This window comes from Bubalus bubalis, chromosome 3, assembly GCF_019923935.1.
Source record: "Bubalus bubalis isolate 160015118507 breed Murrah chromosome 3, NDDB_SH_1, whole genome shotgun sequence".
Taxonomy (NCBI): Eukaryota; Metazoa; Chordata; class Mammalia; order Artiodactyla; family Bovidae; genus Bubalus; species Bubalus bubalis.
In genome coordinates, this window is record NC_059159.1 from 58,905,179 (window position 1) to 58,922,847 (window position 17,669).

Sequence of the window (17,669 nt, forward strand, 5' to 3'; positions counted from 1 at the left end):
CTGGAATGAGTTGCCATTTCCTCCTGCAGGGGATCTTTCCAGCTCAGGGACTGAACCAGCTTCTCCTGTGTCCCCTGCATTGGCAGGCGGATTCTTTTACCACTGAGCCACCTGGAAAGCCCACGTCTATGTAGAAGGCACTTTATAAAATGTAATGTTTCTATTTCCAGGTAAAATTTAAAGTCTTTATTGGAGTAAATTAACTTCAATTTAACTTTGTATGGATTTTATTTTTCTTAAAGACAATAAAAGTAGCACAACCATACCTCTTCTTAGAAGAATATATTGCTCATATGTGCTAGAAGATCCTAAGAGTTTTGTCTTAAATAATTATTTTTTCACTTAGGAAAGTTTTAAATTAAGTAAGGTAAAACTCCATATGGGAGATTTATTAATACTGATAAAACAACAACTTCTTTAAGACAACTTTCAGTTTCTTCAAGCTCCACTGAAGAGTCTGTGAAGAAATATTACTGTAATACCTGAAATAGCTCTCATCTGTCCATTTTAGGACAACTTTTCTAATGCTCTCAAATATGGTGTGGAAAAAATTACCTAGACTGCCCTTTTATTTTCATGTCCTTCTTTCTTTTTGGATAAAAATGAAATCTACTGATTTCATAAACTGTTCAGTCTATTAAATTTGAATTTTTATTTTGCCTTTCTTTAGTTCTTATATCATTGCTTGGTACTATATTAATTAATATTTATTACAGAGTATGCCTTAAAAGTAAAGTATGTACTTGGTAATGTAATTGAAGTTATCATAGGCTTATTTTGTGCTATCTATAGAATTACATGCTACAAGAAAATAGAACTTTTGATTTCATATTCAAAGTTATCTAGATTTAGCTACCCTCTCTGAGCCCTTATATTCACATTTGCTTGAAGTTTAAGTAATACATGAGCTTTAAAAAGTCAAGATGTTAAGCTCCCAGGTCTAATCCTTGCTAATTATGTCACTTTGACCAATTAATTTAATCTTCAAGGAATTCAATTTTTCATCTGCAAATTGGGGATTATAATAATGCTATCCTTAGAGGAATTTTTGTGAGGTTTAAATGAGCTATTGCATGCTGAAGGTGTGACACATGTATAGCTTGTATTAAGGTTGATATAACTCCCCACTATAAAGTGGAGAATCCTAGTAACTGTTTCAAGTTGTTATGAGACAGTATGGTAGAATATCTAAACAAGTCATGGATAATATTAGCATTTGAATGCTTCTTTTAAAAATGATCCTTCTCTCCTAATCCCCAATGCATGCAAATGCATACCTGTTTTTAAACAACACCACCACAAAATGGATCCAGAAGTGCATTTTACCTCCTTAGTATAATTCTGCTATGGAATGGTAAGGAGTGATAAAAGGTCTTTTAAAATGAACAACACAAAGAAACAGAGGGAAACAATAGAATGGGAAAGACTGGAGATCTTTTCAAGAGAATTGGAGATACCAAGGGAACATTTCACGGAAGGATGGCCATGATAAAAGACAGAAATAGTAAGAACCTAACAGAAGCAGAAGAAATTAAGAAGTGGCAAGAATACACAGAAGAACTATGCACAAAAGGGCTAATGACTCACATAACCATGGAGGTAGAGTCAGTCACCTAGAGCTGGACATCTTGGAGTGTGAAGTCAAGTGAGTTTTAGGAAGCATTATTATGTACAAAGCTATTGGAGGTGATTGCATTTCAGCTAAGCTATTTAAAATCCCGAAAGATGATGCTGTTAAAGTGCTACATACAATATGACAGCAAATTTGTAAAACTCAGCAGTGGTCACAGGACTGGGAAAGTTTGGTTTTCATTCCAATTCCAAAGAAGGGCAATGCCAAAGAATGTTCAAACTACTGTACAATTGCACTCATTTCACATGCTAGCAAGGTAATACTCAAATCCTCCAAGCTAGCCTTCAGCAGTACATTAACAGAGAACTTTCAGATGCACAAATTGGATTAAGAAAGGCAGAGGAACCAGAGATCAAATGGCCAACAATTGTTGGATCGTGGAGAAAGCAAGAGAGTTCCAGAAAAACATCTTCTACTTCATTGACTACACTAAAGCCTTAACAAACTGTGGAATATTCTCAAAGACATGGGAATATCAGACCACCTTACCTGCTTTCCAAGAAACCTGTATGCAGATCAAGAAGCAATAATGAAGAGTATGTCAAGACTGTATATTTTCACCCCATTTATTTAACTCATTTGCAGAGTACATCAAGTGAAATGCTGGGCTAGATGAATCACAAGCTGGAATAAAGATAGCCAGGAGAAATATCAACAACCTCAGATATGCAGATGATACCACTCTAATGGTGGAAAGAGAAGAGGAACTTAAGAGCCTCTTGATGATGATAAAAGAGGAGAGTTTCAAGTTGGCTTGAAACTCAACATTCAAAAAACTAAGATTATGGCATCTGGTCCCATTATTTTATGGCAAATAGAAGGGGGAAAAGTGGAAGCAGTGCCAGATTTTATTTTCTTAGGCTACAAATCACTCTGGATAGTAACTGCAGCCACAAAATTAAAAGATAGTTTTTCCTTGGAAGGAAAGCTGTGACAAATCTAGAGAGTATATTAAAAAGCAGAGACAGTTCAGTTCAGTTGCTCAGTCATGTCTGACTCTTTGTAATCTCGTGGACCATAGCACGCCAGGCTTCCCTATCCATCACCAATCCCGTAGCTTGCTCAAACTCATGTCCATCGAGTCAGTGATGCCATCCAACCATCTCATCCTCAGTTGCCTCTTTTTCTCCTGCCTTCAATCTTTCCCAATCAGGGTCTTTTCCAATGAGTAAGTTCTTCACATCAAGTAGCCATAATATTGGAGTTTCAGTTTCAGCATCAGTCCTTCCATTGAATATTCAGGGCTAATTTCCTTTATGGTGGACTGGTTTGATCTCCTTTCAGTCCAAGGGACTCTCAAGAGTCTTCTCCAATACCACAGTTCAAAAACATCAATTCTTCGGTGCTCAGCTTATTTCTTCTTCAAAAGCATCAATTCTTCAGTGCTCAGCAAGAATCCCTTAGAAGAAATGAAGTAGCCCTCATAGTCAACAAGAGTCCAAAATGCAGTAGTTGGGTGCAATCTCAAAAATGACAGAATGATCTCTGTTCATTTCCAAGGCAAACCATTCAATGTTACAGTAATCCAAGTCTATGCCCCAATCAGTAATGCTGAAGAAGCTGAAGTTGAACTGTTCTATGAAGACCTACAAGACCTTCTAGAACTAACACACCTCCCCGCCCCCCACCCCCTGCCAAAGATGTCCTTTTTATTATAGGGGACTGGAATAAAAAGTAGGAAGTCAAGGGATACCTGGAGTAACAGGCAAATTTGGCCTTGGAGTACAGAATGAAGCAGGGCAATTGCTTAACAGAATTTTGCCAAGAGAATACACTGGTCATAGCAAACACCCTCTTCCAACAACACAGAAGATTCTACACATGGACATTACCAGATGGTCAATACTGAAATCAGATTGATTACATTCTTTGCAGCTAAAATGGAGAAGCTCTATATAGTCAGCAAAAACAAGAGTAGGAGCTGACTGTGGCTCAGATCATTAACTCCTTATTGCAAAAAGAGAGATGTCACTTTGCTAAGAAAGGTTCACACAGTCAAAGCTATGTTCTTCTTGTTGTTTTTTATCCAGTAGTCTTGCATGGATGTGAGAGTTAGACCATAAACAAGGCTCATGGCTGAAGAATTGATGTTTTCAAATTGTGGTGCTGGTGGAGACCCTTGAGAGTTGCTTGGACTACAAGGAGATCAAACCGGGGAATCAACCCGAAATATTCATTGGAAGGACTGATGCTGGAGCTGAAGCTCCAATACTTTGGCCATATGATGCAAAGAGCAGACTCATTTGAAAAGACTCTAATGCTGGAAATATTGAGGGCAAAAGGAGAAGAAGGTAGCTGAGAATTAGATGGTTAGGTATCATCACCAACTCAATGGGCATGAATTTGAGCAGACTCTGTGAGACAGTGAAGGACAGGGAAGACTGATGTGCTACAGTCCATGGAGTCTCAAAGAACTGGACATGACTTAGTGACTGAACAGTAACAACACAAGAATAAAATGGAATAGCACATGGACATAGCAGTAGCCTTCTTTGCTTTGTCCTCAACATAAAAACGCAAATCTGTTACTTTTAGTGCATACTTGATGAAAACTATGGCAGGAAGTTCCACTTCTATAGTCATTTCCCATTATTTTGTTTTCTTTTAACTCACACAAAATAGTATTACTTATGGCATAGGATTGTGTCCAATAGTTGCATAGTTGCACTCACATCCAACTTTATGATTTCTACCCTAGATCTCCTAAAGTGGTGCAGGTAATTCATTCAGAAGGAATGCTGGAGGTGCTATAAGCAGTTCACCCCTGGGAACTTATTCCTGTAGTTGCAGAAAAATCCTCATGTAGTTTCATCAATGGAGGCTTTCGGGAGACATATGATCAGGCTGCTCATTGCCCTAGGAGCTAAAAATTCACTTTTGGAGATGTGACCCCAACCACTACCTTCTGATTAGTTTAAAGGGATTGCATCATTTTTCCTGAAGCTAATGAAAGGGGAAGACACAGAGCCTCTATTTTGTGCACCCATCTTTACGGTGTGCAGCAAGGGGAACAAATAGCATATATGTAGTTTAAATGCTTACTATTATGATTCAAGTACAGTACTCTATAAACATTTACCATTTAAAAATCAATTGAAAATGAATATTATCATGTCTCTCCTAAAACTTTAAAGCCAATTAAAATTGTTATGTTCAAACAATTCCTGGAAATACAAAATTCAACTATTCTTTTAACAAAAGATGTAAAAGTAGGGTTTATAAAACCCGCTAATTGGTCTTAAAACTGCTGCTTACAAAAGCATTACAAATGTCCTCTTAGGAACATATCAGATCATCAGGAAGAGCCTACGGTCAAACTCCCACAATCTGAAACTTATTGACTTTACCAAGGTATGCCCTACTTGTTACACACACATGCATATATAATTAAGTAGCATGTGTGAAATAATAGGCCATGAGGTACGTAATCATTTATGTACCACTTACTTTCTCTAAATGTCAGCAGAGCTCTGGCTAATAGTCTTGGATCAATTGATAATTGTAACAGAAGGAGAATGTTGTTAATTAAATAGGCACCATAGCATAATCATTAATAATTGCTTAACTTTGTGGATTTTAAGTGTCAGACAAATCAGCAATTGGGATCCCCATTAACAATTGTGTCATCTTCTACAAATTACTATCTCTAAACTTTAAATTTCTTCACTTATAAACTGAGAATAATATCATTGTGTGGTGTTATTACAAAGTTTAAATAATATTACACAGCAAAAGCTTGATAGGTGTTCATTGTTATTTTTATTAATTATAATAGAATTTGGCACCATTCAAATTCTGTTCCACTAAAATTGCATTAAGTAACTAAACCATTGAAAAGGGTTGTTTACAAAGGTAAAATAGTTTGGACACCCTGATTTCAAGTAATATTAAAAATTTGAATTTCTCAGTAGAAAAGGGGAATGTATATTTGATAAAAGAGATTAGAACCTGACTTACAAGTATCAGTATGAATATGTATTGGGAATATATTTTATTTTTATGACAGAAAACATTTCTTAACTCTGTACACTGGAAAGGTATAGAGTCAATTGTCAACTCAGTAGAAATGAGCAGCCTACGTAAACATTCTGTGCTCTCTAAATATTATTTCCCACTATAAAGGAACTAAGCCTCATTAGAAGCCTGGCACACAAAATGTACAAGAAATGCATGGATTAATTTGTAATAATCAGAATGCACGCAGACTATCATAGACTTTATATTGTATTAAATTCAAGAGAACAACAGAAGCTTCCATTGGCCAAGAATGGGACAAATTGAGCATTAGTAAGCATAGTAAACCTAAAGGATAAAAGATATCAAATTATATAAAACTTATGGGATCATGATAATATTAAAAAGAGAAGTGATACTGTTTAATAGTGATTTCACTTATTTTAAAATTGCCAAGTAAAGTATCAAGCACTTTCCTGACTTTTTATATATACTCTTCCATTGGAAATCAAATAGTAGATGATAATTTTCTCTTTATAGAAGTGTTCTAGCTAATAAAGGAAAAAGAAAGGATGGTGCTAGAATATCACCATTTCTCAGCTCTAAAGGATGAATGGATTGAGACTTCTATTAGTAATGGCTGCCACTATCACAAAAAAGAGAAACAACCATATATATGTATATACCTTCTGATAAGGGGACATAACACTGCCATGCAAATACCTTTGCAAAATAATTCCATGAAGAAATAAAACTTGGACTTAATCAAATTCTCAATCCAGTTTACAGAAAATACAGAGACTTCTGTTGAACATCACCACAGGACCATAGGGAAGTATCAGAAAAGACACAGAATATGCGACACTTAAAATGAACAACCTGGTGCCTTCAACAAATAAATGACAAAGTTCAAGAGATAAGGGGATAGAGAGAAAAGAGAGGAAGAGGGGGGCATCTGTAGACTAAAGAGACATAAGCGTTTTATCAACCAATCAAAATGAACAGAACTTATTTGGATTCTGACTTTAAATAACAAACAATGAAAAAGAAAGCATATCTTTTATGTGGTGGTTAAAACAGTGAGTAGCCCTTGGGCAATATTAAGAGAGTGGTTAACCTTTTTACATGTGAAAATGTTATTATGGCTGTTTTATTAAAAATGGTAATTATATTTTGAAATTCCTGTGATATCTTTTCAGATAAAGTGATTAAAAAAAACATTGTCTTCCTATAGAAAATTATTTGGCATGTATTTTTCAGATACTTTTTCACTTAAATTCATTTTCTTAAATAATAAAAATTTACTAAGCTTTTTAAATGTGGAGCTAGCTTTCAGATCATGTGGCTATAATTGGAGCAACAGGTTGACATGTCTGCTTTAAGCCTCTCCTCAACTCCCCAAGGACAAGGACTGTGGCTCATTCGCTCTCTAGCCTGAGGGCCTAGAATAATGCTGTTATAGTTGGTGCTGAAGAAATAATTGTTTGAACTCATGTTGAACTCAGCTGTGTACTAATCATATTATCACAAATAATAAATATTCTTCCATATGAGTGAAACACACACTAAGCTTTTTAAATAGATAAATAAAACAAAATATTTTATAATAAATAATAATTATATATAAAATAAATAAGCAAAATATATTTAATTTATATTAAATATAATAAACAATATGTATATTTATAATAAATGTAATGAATAAATGTTTTACTTATTTTTATAAAAAAAGTAAAAAATAAATTAAATTAAAAAACAAAATAAAAATTTACTAAGCTTTTAAAAATGTGGAGCTAGCCTTCAGATCATGTGGCTATAATTGGAACAACAGGTTGACATGTCTGTTTTAAGCCTCTCCTCAGCTCCCCAAGGACAAGGAGTATGGCTCATTAACTCTCTATCCTGAGTGCTTAGAATAATGCTGTTATAGTTGGTGCTGAAGAAATATTTGTTTGAACTCATGTTGAACTCAACTGGGTACTAATCATATTATCACAAATAATAAATATTCATCCATGTGAGTGAAACACACACTAAGCTTTCCCATTCATTTGGTCACAGGACAAGAGGCTTTACAAAAGCAAGCATGTAAGTTTTCCTATGAGAAAAATTATTTCAATTGTTGGCTGAATTAGACTTAATTTCATGCTGTGTGTTTTTCAGGACAAGAAAAGAAAATGGAAAGACGATACACTTAATACTTTCTTTGTGTATTACTACCATTTAATCCTCACAGGAGTGGTTGGTGACATTTCAAACATTTTACAGGGGAGGATGCAATGGACTGGGGAGGGGTATCAGTGAGCTTAACAGACTTTTAAACTTACCTCAGGAGTATGAAGTAGATTCATACCAATTTGTCTGATTCCATATCTATATATGCTCCTTTCAATTAGAGTAAACCTCTTAGAATAGGAAAGTAGGTAACTATTCTCCTTATGGCAGTCAAAAGGACCCATTAACTGTTTTTCATGTTGTATTAGACATCTACACATGATACAGAGCCCAGGAAAACTTGGGTTGTATTTCAAAAGAAACCTTTCCAGAGAGAAGTTGAAGGTGATTCTATATTCAGGTAATTTACAGTCATTGTGGACCAGTGTATTATCTTTTCTGATGTATTTTTAAAAATCACAAGTACAAACAAAATTAGGAAAATGTATATGAGGCCCTTTATAAATATAAGAAAGTGGTCATACAGATTCTTAAAGTCAACTGTGTCATAAATGAGTTGAAAATGTGATCTTACTGAGAAGCCTATATTTAAAAGCTATAGTTCTGATAAATAACTAACCTAATCATAACACAGCCAGCTTTATCATTTGGACACAGTTCTCTAACTAATCATTGCATCACTTATTAATTTAATTAACTTTTACTTTGCCTTGTTTCCAAAGAGTTTTGAATGCATTTATGAAATCCTGCAGTACTCACTCTATGGCAGATAAAACAGTTTGTGAAGTTACCTTCCTGAGGCAATGTTGATTGTTATAAAGATGACTCTATATTAAATTATTTTTATATGAGATAGTCTATGGAATATCTAAGGGTTTTATCTACGTATATATTTGTTCTTTTTCCATTTCTCTATGGCCCCATTAAGAAATGCAATATGATTACAGTATGTTCCCCATTTTGGTGTCTTTACACAAAGAAATACCCTAGTTTCCTTTTAAAGCACTTAGCAGCAACATTGTTATTTGCTGATGCTCTCAACTTGAGCCAAAAAATATAGTTCATAGTGCAATAAAAGCAATATTCTTAATTTAAATCTGAGGCCCTTGGGGTAGTGTGTTATTGTTATCATCTCTGGATACAACTTTAAAAGCTATATATATTTTTTTCTCAAGCATTATTCCTTGGGCATATATTAAAAGATCTGATTTTCATAAACAGAACAATTATACATTATAGTTCAAATAAGATAACATGCTGTGAAGAGTTTCATAATGAATAATTTGTAATCTCAAGTGTCAATTACACCTTTAGAAATACTTCTATATCTCAATCTGTGGAGTGAGCCATGGCTCAGGCAGAATTGTAGGAAATGCCATACCAAGTTGTCAAAGGAAACAAGGTCTAAAAACTGGAGAGAAACAAGCCTGTCCGAAAGGTGACTTACCTAATGTTAAATTAATGTTAAAAACTGTTAAATTAATGTTAAGGATTAATTAGAAAGATAAATTGCTTAGCAGGATGTTGCTGTTGTTGTTGCTGTTTAGTCACTAAGTTGTGTCCCATTCTTTGTGACCCCACGGACTGAAGCACACCAGGCTTCCATGCCCTTCACTATCTTCCAGAGTTTGCTCAAACTCATGTACATTGAGTCGGTGATGCCATCCAACCATCTCATCTTTTGTTGACCCCTTCTACTCTTCCTTTCAATCTTTCCCAGCATCAGGGTCTCTTCCAATGACCCAGCTCTTCACATCAGGTTGCCAAAGGATTGGAGCTTCAGCATCAATACTTTCGATGAATATTCAGGACTGATTTCCTTTAGGATTGACTGGTTTCATCCCCTTGCAGTCCAAGGGACTCTCAAGAGTCTTCTCCAACACCACAGTTTGAAAACATCAACCTTTTGACACTCAGCCTTCTTTATGGTCCATCTCTCACATCCTTGCATGACTACTGGTAAAACCATAGCTTTGACTATGAAAAGGCTTAATAGTTTGGACTTGTTTAAATTCAATTAACAAATGTGAGTTTTCTATATACATTGGTATTTTCTTTTAAAACCAAACAACTTTCTTCACAAAGCTGATATAACCAAGTATCACACCATGGGGGCTCCCCTTGTGGCTAAGATGGTAAAGAATCTGCTTGCAATCTAGAAGACCTGGGTTTGATCCCTGGGTCAGGAAGATCCCCTGGAGAAGGGAACGGCTACCCACTCCAGTATTCTCGCCTGGAGAATTCCATGGACAGAGGACCCTGGTGGCTACAGTCCATGGTGTTACAAAGAGTTAGGCACAACTGAAGGGACTAACACTTCACTTTCTTTTGTCACAAATGATTGTTCTCTAGGTCAGAACCACAATGTTTACATTTGTGGGACACTAACATCTACAGAGATTTTTCTGTAGCAATTCTGACAACTTGATTCACTGGGGTGATTTGGCTGATATACCCACATCTATGTTTTGGTGCTCCAGAGAAATTTAGTATCAAAAACATCCTTGAATTCCTTGTGCTACTGCTTTTAATTTATGCAGCAAAGCAGATTTGTATTTTAAACAGCTTGTGCCAACATTCCTCTCGAGGAGAGGACTATCTTTGGCTGTGAACACTTCTTGGCTAGGTTTTGAAATTGTGAACACAATATTAACAAAAAGCTCTAAAGAAAGATAGCACTAAAAGAAGTAACTAAATACTCTGCAGAAGAGGTTAAAACAAGTCTTGGGCTTGGGAGAACAACAAGAGAGCAAAGCAGAGAAGATGAAGGTGGGGTGGTGAGAGTGGGAGGGAGGAAATAAACTGCATGACAAAGGATTAGAGCTTGCAGGGAAACAGAACTAAGGCAGAAACCCTTTTCAGGGTGCATGCAGATATTTTTGAAGCAGGAATGTCTTCTTTTCTGGGAGACAACTTAATCTTTCTCTGCTGACCAAAATTTTTAGTGAAATTTGCTACACATACACATTTTTGATTCAGAGTTCTGGTAAGAGGATACTGTCAGAGCAATTGCCAGGATGATTCAGAGATGAGAGAAGTGATTCATATACAGAAAGAAATTCATTTATACCTGGAGAAAATATTTATTGAGTTATCTGTCAAGCACTTTTCTAAATGTTGAAGACATAATAGTGACTAAAATCAATGAAAGTCTCTGCCCTTAAGAGGAGCTTACATTCTAGTGCAAAGACAGAAAATAAACACATTGATCAAATTAGTAAATTATCCGCTAAGGTTAGGAATAGAAATAAAACTATGTATAATTGGAGATGGAAAAGAGGGGGATACATGTTTAAATTATGTGTGAGCAATCTCAGAGAAGGTGAAGTTTGAGCAAAGGTTTAAAGAGTATAAGAGTAAGCCACACTAATTGTGAAGGAGTACATTTCAGGCAAGAAGAACATTTGTGGTCTGTTGGGATGTGTTCCAGGGGCAGCAAAAAATCAGTGTGGTTGGAGTGGAGGGAGTGAGATGAAGGCAGAGCAATAATGAGGCCAGATAATGCAACAGTGTTTCTAAGCTACTGTAAGAACTTGGGCTTTTACTCTGAGTGAAACAGGATGCTAGCAAAAGATTTTGAGTAGAAAACTACCCTTTTTAGTTGTCCCACCGTCTTTGGATATTCTGTTGTATAATTTTTTTTAGTCTTTGCTCTTTGCTTTTTGAGGGTTGTATTGATACAGCCTCTAGCTCAGAGTTTCATCAACCATGTCCAGTTTACTAATGAACCCACTAAAAGTATCCTTCATTTCGGTTACAGTATATTTTTTATCTCTAACATTTCTTTTTGATTCTTAAGATTTCCATCTCTCTGCTTACATTGCTAATAAAAATCTGATCCTACATGCTCTCTACTTCATCCATTAGAGCCCTTACCATATTAATCATAACTGTTTTAAATTCCCAGTCTAATTCCATGTCTGGTTCTGATACTTGCTTTGTCTCTTCAAACTGTTATTTTTTGCCTTTTCATATGCCTTGTCATTTTTTGTTGATAGTCAGACATGATGTACTGGCCCACTATAATTGATCTTCAGCAGTGTTGTGGAGAAGGAAATGGCACCCCATTTCAGTACTCTTGCCTGGAAAATCCCATGGATGGAGGAGCCTGGTAGGCTGCAGTCCATGGGGTCGCTAAGAGTCGGACACGACTGAGGGACTTCCCTTTCACTTTTCACTTTTATGCATTGGAAAAGGAAATGGCAACCCACTCCAGTACTCTTGCCTGGAGAATCCCAGGGACGGTGGAGCCTGTTGGGCTGCCGGTCTATGGGGTCGCACAGAGTCGGACATGACTGAAGCAACTTAGCAGCAGTGTTGTGGTGAGGAGCAGGGGTAGGGGACCTATGATTAGGTCTCAGTCTTTTAGTAAGCTTGTGCCTTTGGAATGTGAACTTCACATGTTTCTCAGTTTGTTTGTTTGTTTGTTTTTCCTTCCCCTCTTAGGTGTAACAGAATGGCTAGAGTGGATTGGAGCTAGATATTTTCCTTTTCCCATATGAAAGACTAGAATCAGGTGCAGTGGAGTATTCCCCTTGCCCAGTGTCAGTCCAACAGACTAATATGATTGTCTTAAATGGTTAAAATGATATTATAGTTAACTAGTTCCCCTGAGGTCAAACCTTGTTAAGAAGAGTGTTTTGACATATTTTAAAATGGTTACTTTTCTTCTCTTCCTATTGGAAGCACAATGGAATTTTTCTATAATGTTTCTGTGACACCTGGTCAAACTCCTGCAGGCAAATCTCACAATATTGTGGGGTTCCCCTCAAGACTTGGTCCCTCTGGAGTTTCAACTCTCAGCTTTGCCTACACTGAGCCTCCAGCAAATCATCAATTACAGTTCAGGCTTTTCTACGCAGGTACTAGCTTGCATTGTGGTTTCTACTGGCAAGCCTGTGTTCCTCTAAGTTAGGACTCTCTATATGTGCTCCCATATAAACTAGAGAATTTTTTTTTTCTATTTCTGTGAAAAATGTTATTGACATTTTGAAAGAAATTGCATTGCATCTGTAGATTGCTTTTGGTAGAGTGAACATTTTAACAATATTAATTTTTCCAATCCATAAACATGGAGCATCTTTTCATTTATTTGTGTCTTCTTCAATTTCTTTCATCAGTTTTATTGTTTTCATGTACAGATCTCCAAAATCATCCCCAAGAAAAAGAATTGCAAGAAGGCAAAATGTTTGTCTGAGGAGGCCTTATAAATAGCTGAGAAATTAAAATGAGCAAAAGCAATAGAGAAAAGGAAACATATACCCAACTGAATGCAGAGTTCCAGAGAATAGCAAGGAGAGATAAGAAAACCTTCCTCAGTGAACAATGCAAAGAAATAGAGGGAAACAATAGAGTGGGAAAGACTAGAGATCTCTTTAAGAAAATTGGAATTACCGAGGGAACATTTCATACAAAGATAGGCTCAATAAAGGACAAAAACAGCAAGGACCTAGCAGAAGCAGATGAAATTAAGAAAAGGTGGCAAGAATACACAGAAGAAATGTACAGAAAAGCTCTTAATGACTGAGTTAACCACAATGATGTGGTCACTCACATAGAACCAGACATCTAAAGTGTGAAGTCAGTGGGCCTCAGGAAGCATTACTACGAACAAAGCTAGTGGAGGTGATGGGATTCCAGTGGAGCTATTTCACATCTTAAAAGATGATGCCATTAAAGTGCTGCTTTCATTATGACAGCAAATTTGGAAAACTCAGCAGTGGCCACAGGACTGGAAAAGTCAGGTTTCATTCCAATCCCAAAGAAAAACAATGCCAAAGAATGTTCAAATTACTGTACAATTGCACTCATTTCACATACCAGCAAGATTATGCTCAAAATCCTTCAAACAAGGCTTCAGTAGCACATGAACTGAGAACTTTCAGATGTACAAGCTAGATTTAGAAAAGGCAGAGGAACCAGAGATCAAATTGTCAACATCTGTTGGATCATAGAAAAAGCAAGGGAATTCCAAAATATAAATCTACTTCTTATTCACTGACTATGCTAAAGCCTTTGATTGTGTGCATCAAAACAAACTGTGGAATATTCTTAAAGAGATGGGGATACTAGACCACCTAACCTACTCCAGAGAAACTGTATGCAGGACAAGAAGCAACAGTTAGAACTGGGCATGGAACAATGCTGCTAAGTCACTTCAGTCGTGTCCGACTCTGTGCGACCCCATGGATGGCAGCCCACCAGGCTCCCCCGTCCCTGGGATTCTCCAAGCAAGAACACTGGAGTGGGTTGCCATTTCCTTCTCCAATGCAGGAAAGTGAAAAGTAAAAATGAAGTCGCTCAGTCGTGTCCAACTCTTAGCGACTCCATGGACTGCAGCCTACTAGGCTCCTCCGTCCATGGGATTTTCCAGGCAAGAGTACTGGAGTGGGGTGCCATTGCCTTAGGACTGGCTCAAAATTGGGAAAGGAGTATGTCAGGGCTGTATATTGTCACCCTGCTTATTTAACTTATATAACTTTTATATGGAATACATCATGAAAAATGCTGGACTAGAAAACATTTCCAGGCTAGAAAATGCCTTGGAAGAATAGCTATGTTAAATCTTGACAGCGTTTTAAAAAGCAGAGACATCACTTTGCCAAGAAATGTCCTTATAGTCAAAGCTATGGTTTTTCAAGTAGTCATGTATAGATGTGAAAGTTGGGCCATAAACAAGGCTGAGAGCTGGAGAATTGACACTTTTGAACTGTCGTGCTGGAGAAGACTCTTGAGAGTCCCTTGGACAGCAAGATCAAACCAGTCAATCCTAATGGAAATGAACCCTGACTATTGGAGATGGTTGGATGTCATCACCAACTCAATGGACATGAGTTTGTGCATAATCCAGGAGTTGGTGAAGGACAAGGAAGCCTGGTGTGCTTCAGTCCGCGGGGTGGCAAAGAGTTAGACATGACTGAGCGACTGAATTAAACTGATTCACTGGAAAGACTAATGCTGAAACTGAATCTCCAATACTTTGGCAACCTGATCCAAAGATCTGACTCCCTTGAAAAGACCCTGATGCTGGGAAAAATTGAGGGCAAGAGGAGAAGGGTGCAACAGAGGATGAGATGCTTAGACGGCATCACTGACTCAATGGACATGAGTTTGAGCAAACTCAAATAGACAGTGAAGAACAGGGAAGACTGGGGTGCTGCATTCCATGGAGTCTCAAAGAATTGGACTCAATTTAGTGACTAAACAAAAACAGATCTCTCACCTTTTGGTTTATTCCTAGGTATTTTATTCTTTAGCTGCTATCGTAATGGTATTATCCACAACAATTATGATGTTCGTCTTAGATGTATTTTGAGGTGAGGTCTGTGTATATTCTGAATATATTGGATAAAGGTTTGAGAAAGAGAGGACTCAACATAACCATAAATCTCTCTAAGATTTATATTCTTAGAAAGTAGACAGCTTGAATTATCATTAGGTGAGATGTTGAACAAAGAGGTAAAGTTGGAAGTTTGAGGGAAAAGTTTATGAATAGAGTCTTGGGCATGTTAACTTTAATATAACTATTTGGTATTCAAGTGGAGATGTCTAGTACACATTGGATAAATGAGTCTGGAGTTCAGGGAAAGGAATGAGAAAAAGATATAAAATTTGGGAACTTGGGTATGCATATGATATTTAAAGTTTTGAGAATATGTAAGATCTCAAGGGAGTAAAAAAAAATGCAGGGTAATTCAAGGTTAAGAGATCACAAATTTTGTAAAATCAAAAAGAATGAGAAATAGATACAACAATTTATGAATCCGGGAAAGAAAAGCTTGACAAGAACATTGGAATTCAAGAAAAAGTGAATGTGAGTATTAAGCCAAATCTCATACACATGGTGACTTTATTTGATCCCTATGAGAATACTATATGAATTCATTGCTAGGGTTTCTTTCTACCTTATCCATTTGAATTCAACCCCAGTGGGATAAATACAAGTTTGTTTGTTTTTTGCATTAGTTCAGTTCAGTTCAGTCACTCAGTCATGTCTGACTCTTTGTAACCCCATGAACCGCAGTACACCAGGCCTCCCTGTCCATCACCAACTCCCAGAGTCCACCCAAACCCATGTTCATCAAGTCGGTAATGCCATCCAACCATCTCTGTCTTCCCCTTCTCCTTCTGCCTTCAATATTTCCCAGCATCAGGGTCTTTTCAAATGAGTCAGTTCTTTGCATCAGGTGGCCAAAGTATTGGAGTTTCAGTTTCAGCATCAGTCCTTCCAATGAATATTCAGGACTGATTTCCTTTAGGATGGGCTGGTTGGATCTCCTTGCAGTCCAAAGGACTCTTAGTAGTCTTCTCCAACACCATAGTTTAAAAGCGTTAATTCTTCTGCGCTCAGCTTTCTTTATAGTCCAACTCTCACATCCATACATGACTACTGGAAAAACCATGGCTTTGACTAAACAGACCTTTGTTGGCAAAGTATTGTCTCTGCTTTTTAATATGCTGTCTATGTTTGTCATAACTTTTATTCCAAGGAGCAAGCATCTTTTAATTTCATTAGTAATTTTATTACTAATTTGCATTAGTAGTCCTGCCTAAAATTCAGGGTCTTATGGATTTGTTGAAGGCAGCAGTGGTAAAATCCCCAAATACCAATTCCCTAGAATTTGTGAGCAAGTTTTTTATCTTATCAGAATAGCCAAAGATGTAATTTACTCAGGAATCTAGAGAACATACCTTACTCTTCATATGGGTTAGAGAGAGATAATTTCACTGATTTGTTGCTATATCAATTTCAGAGTCAAATGGCAAGGAATTAGGGATCCAGGGATGTTATTTCATACAATAAATGTGCTCTACTAGATCTCACAGTTCCATAGACTGCTGAGGTGCCTAAATTAAAGTTTATTGTCATTATTTTAGCATTTATTCAAAAGTTTACACTTTATGATTCTTAAGGGGAAAAGCAATAAATGTGCTTTATATAGATTGAGTGGATTTATCAATAATACCACTATTATTCAACTCTGACAATTATAGAATTTTAAGCAAATTTTTGTTTTATTTATTTTAATTCACTTATAGGACTGTGCTACTCTTTAGTGTGAAAAAGATGAAATAATATATTTTAGAATGAGACAAATCTCTGGACAAAATATACAACATGAAAAAAAAGCAGGCTTAGTGTTTAGGGATCAATATTCTTCTGTTAGGCAGAGGAATAAGTTAAAACTATCCTGGGGTAGTCATAACTTGATTGAATAAAATCAGTGCTTTTGTTCACCAGACATTCTCAACATCAAAGCACTCAAATATCCCTCAAATTGCCCAAAGGAAGCCTAGGAACATGACTAATATGAGTTTCCAATATTGTGAAATTAAAAATAAACATTTTTTGCTGTTTTATATTTCCTTCGTGTGTTACATCTATTTGATGATAGTGTAAAAACACTATCTTGTGTAGATTTTAGCTTGAAATAGTTTTCTACTAGCATACCTTGGCATATTTTCAATATACATATTTTCTCTGATTGGTTAAATTTGTTCAAGAAACATGTCAAGAAGATTGGGAAGATGGAAATCTCATTGAAATGTTCATTTGACTTTATTTAATTCATTTTTCCCTTTGCAGGTTACTGGAATGATTGCATAAGATATGGATCAAAGGGATGAAGTTGGGCTCTGAGAATTAAAATGTCCTCATAAAGATACTCGAATTGTGACAAATCAAGATAGTTGACTACAAGCCAGTGCTTTTAGAGGGAAATTAATGTCACTTACAGGGCAGTTTGAAGACTATAAAAGGCTATGCCAATCTTTTAAAACTCTATTTCCAGTTATTTGGCAGCTACTATACAGTCAGTAAGTAATTACTGATGAATGAACAAATAAAGTACAATGACACCAAATCCAAGGAACAGTAAATGAAGACTCTGGGGAATTTGGAGACAAA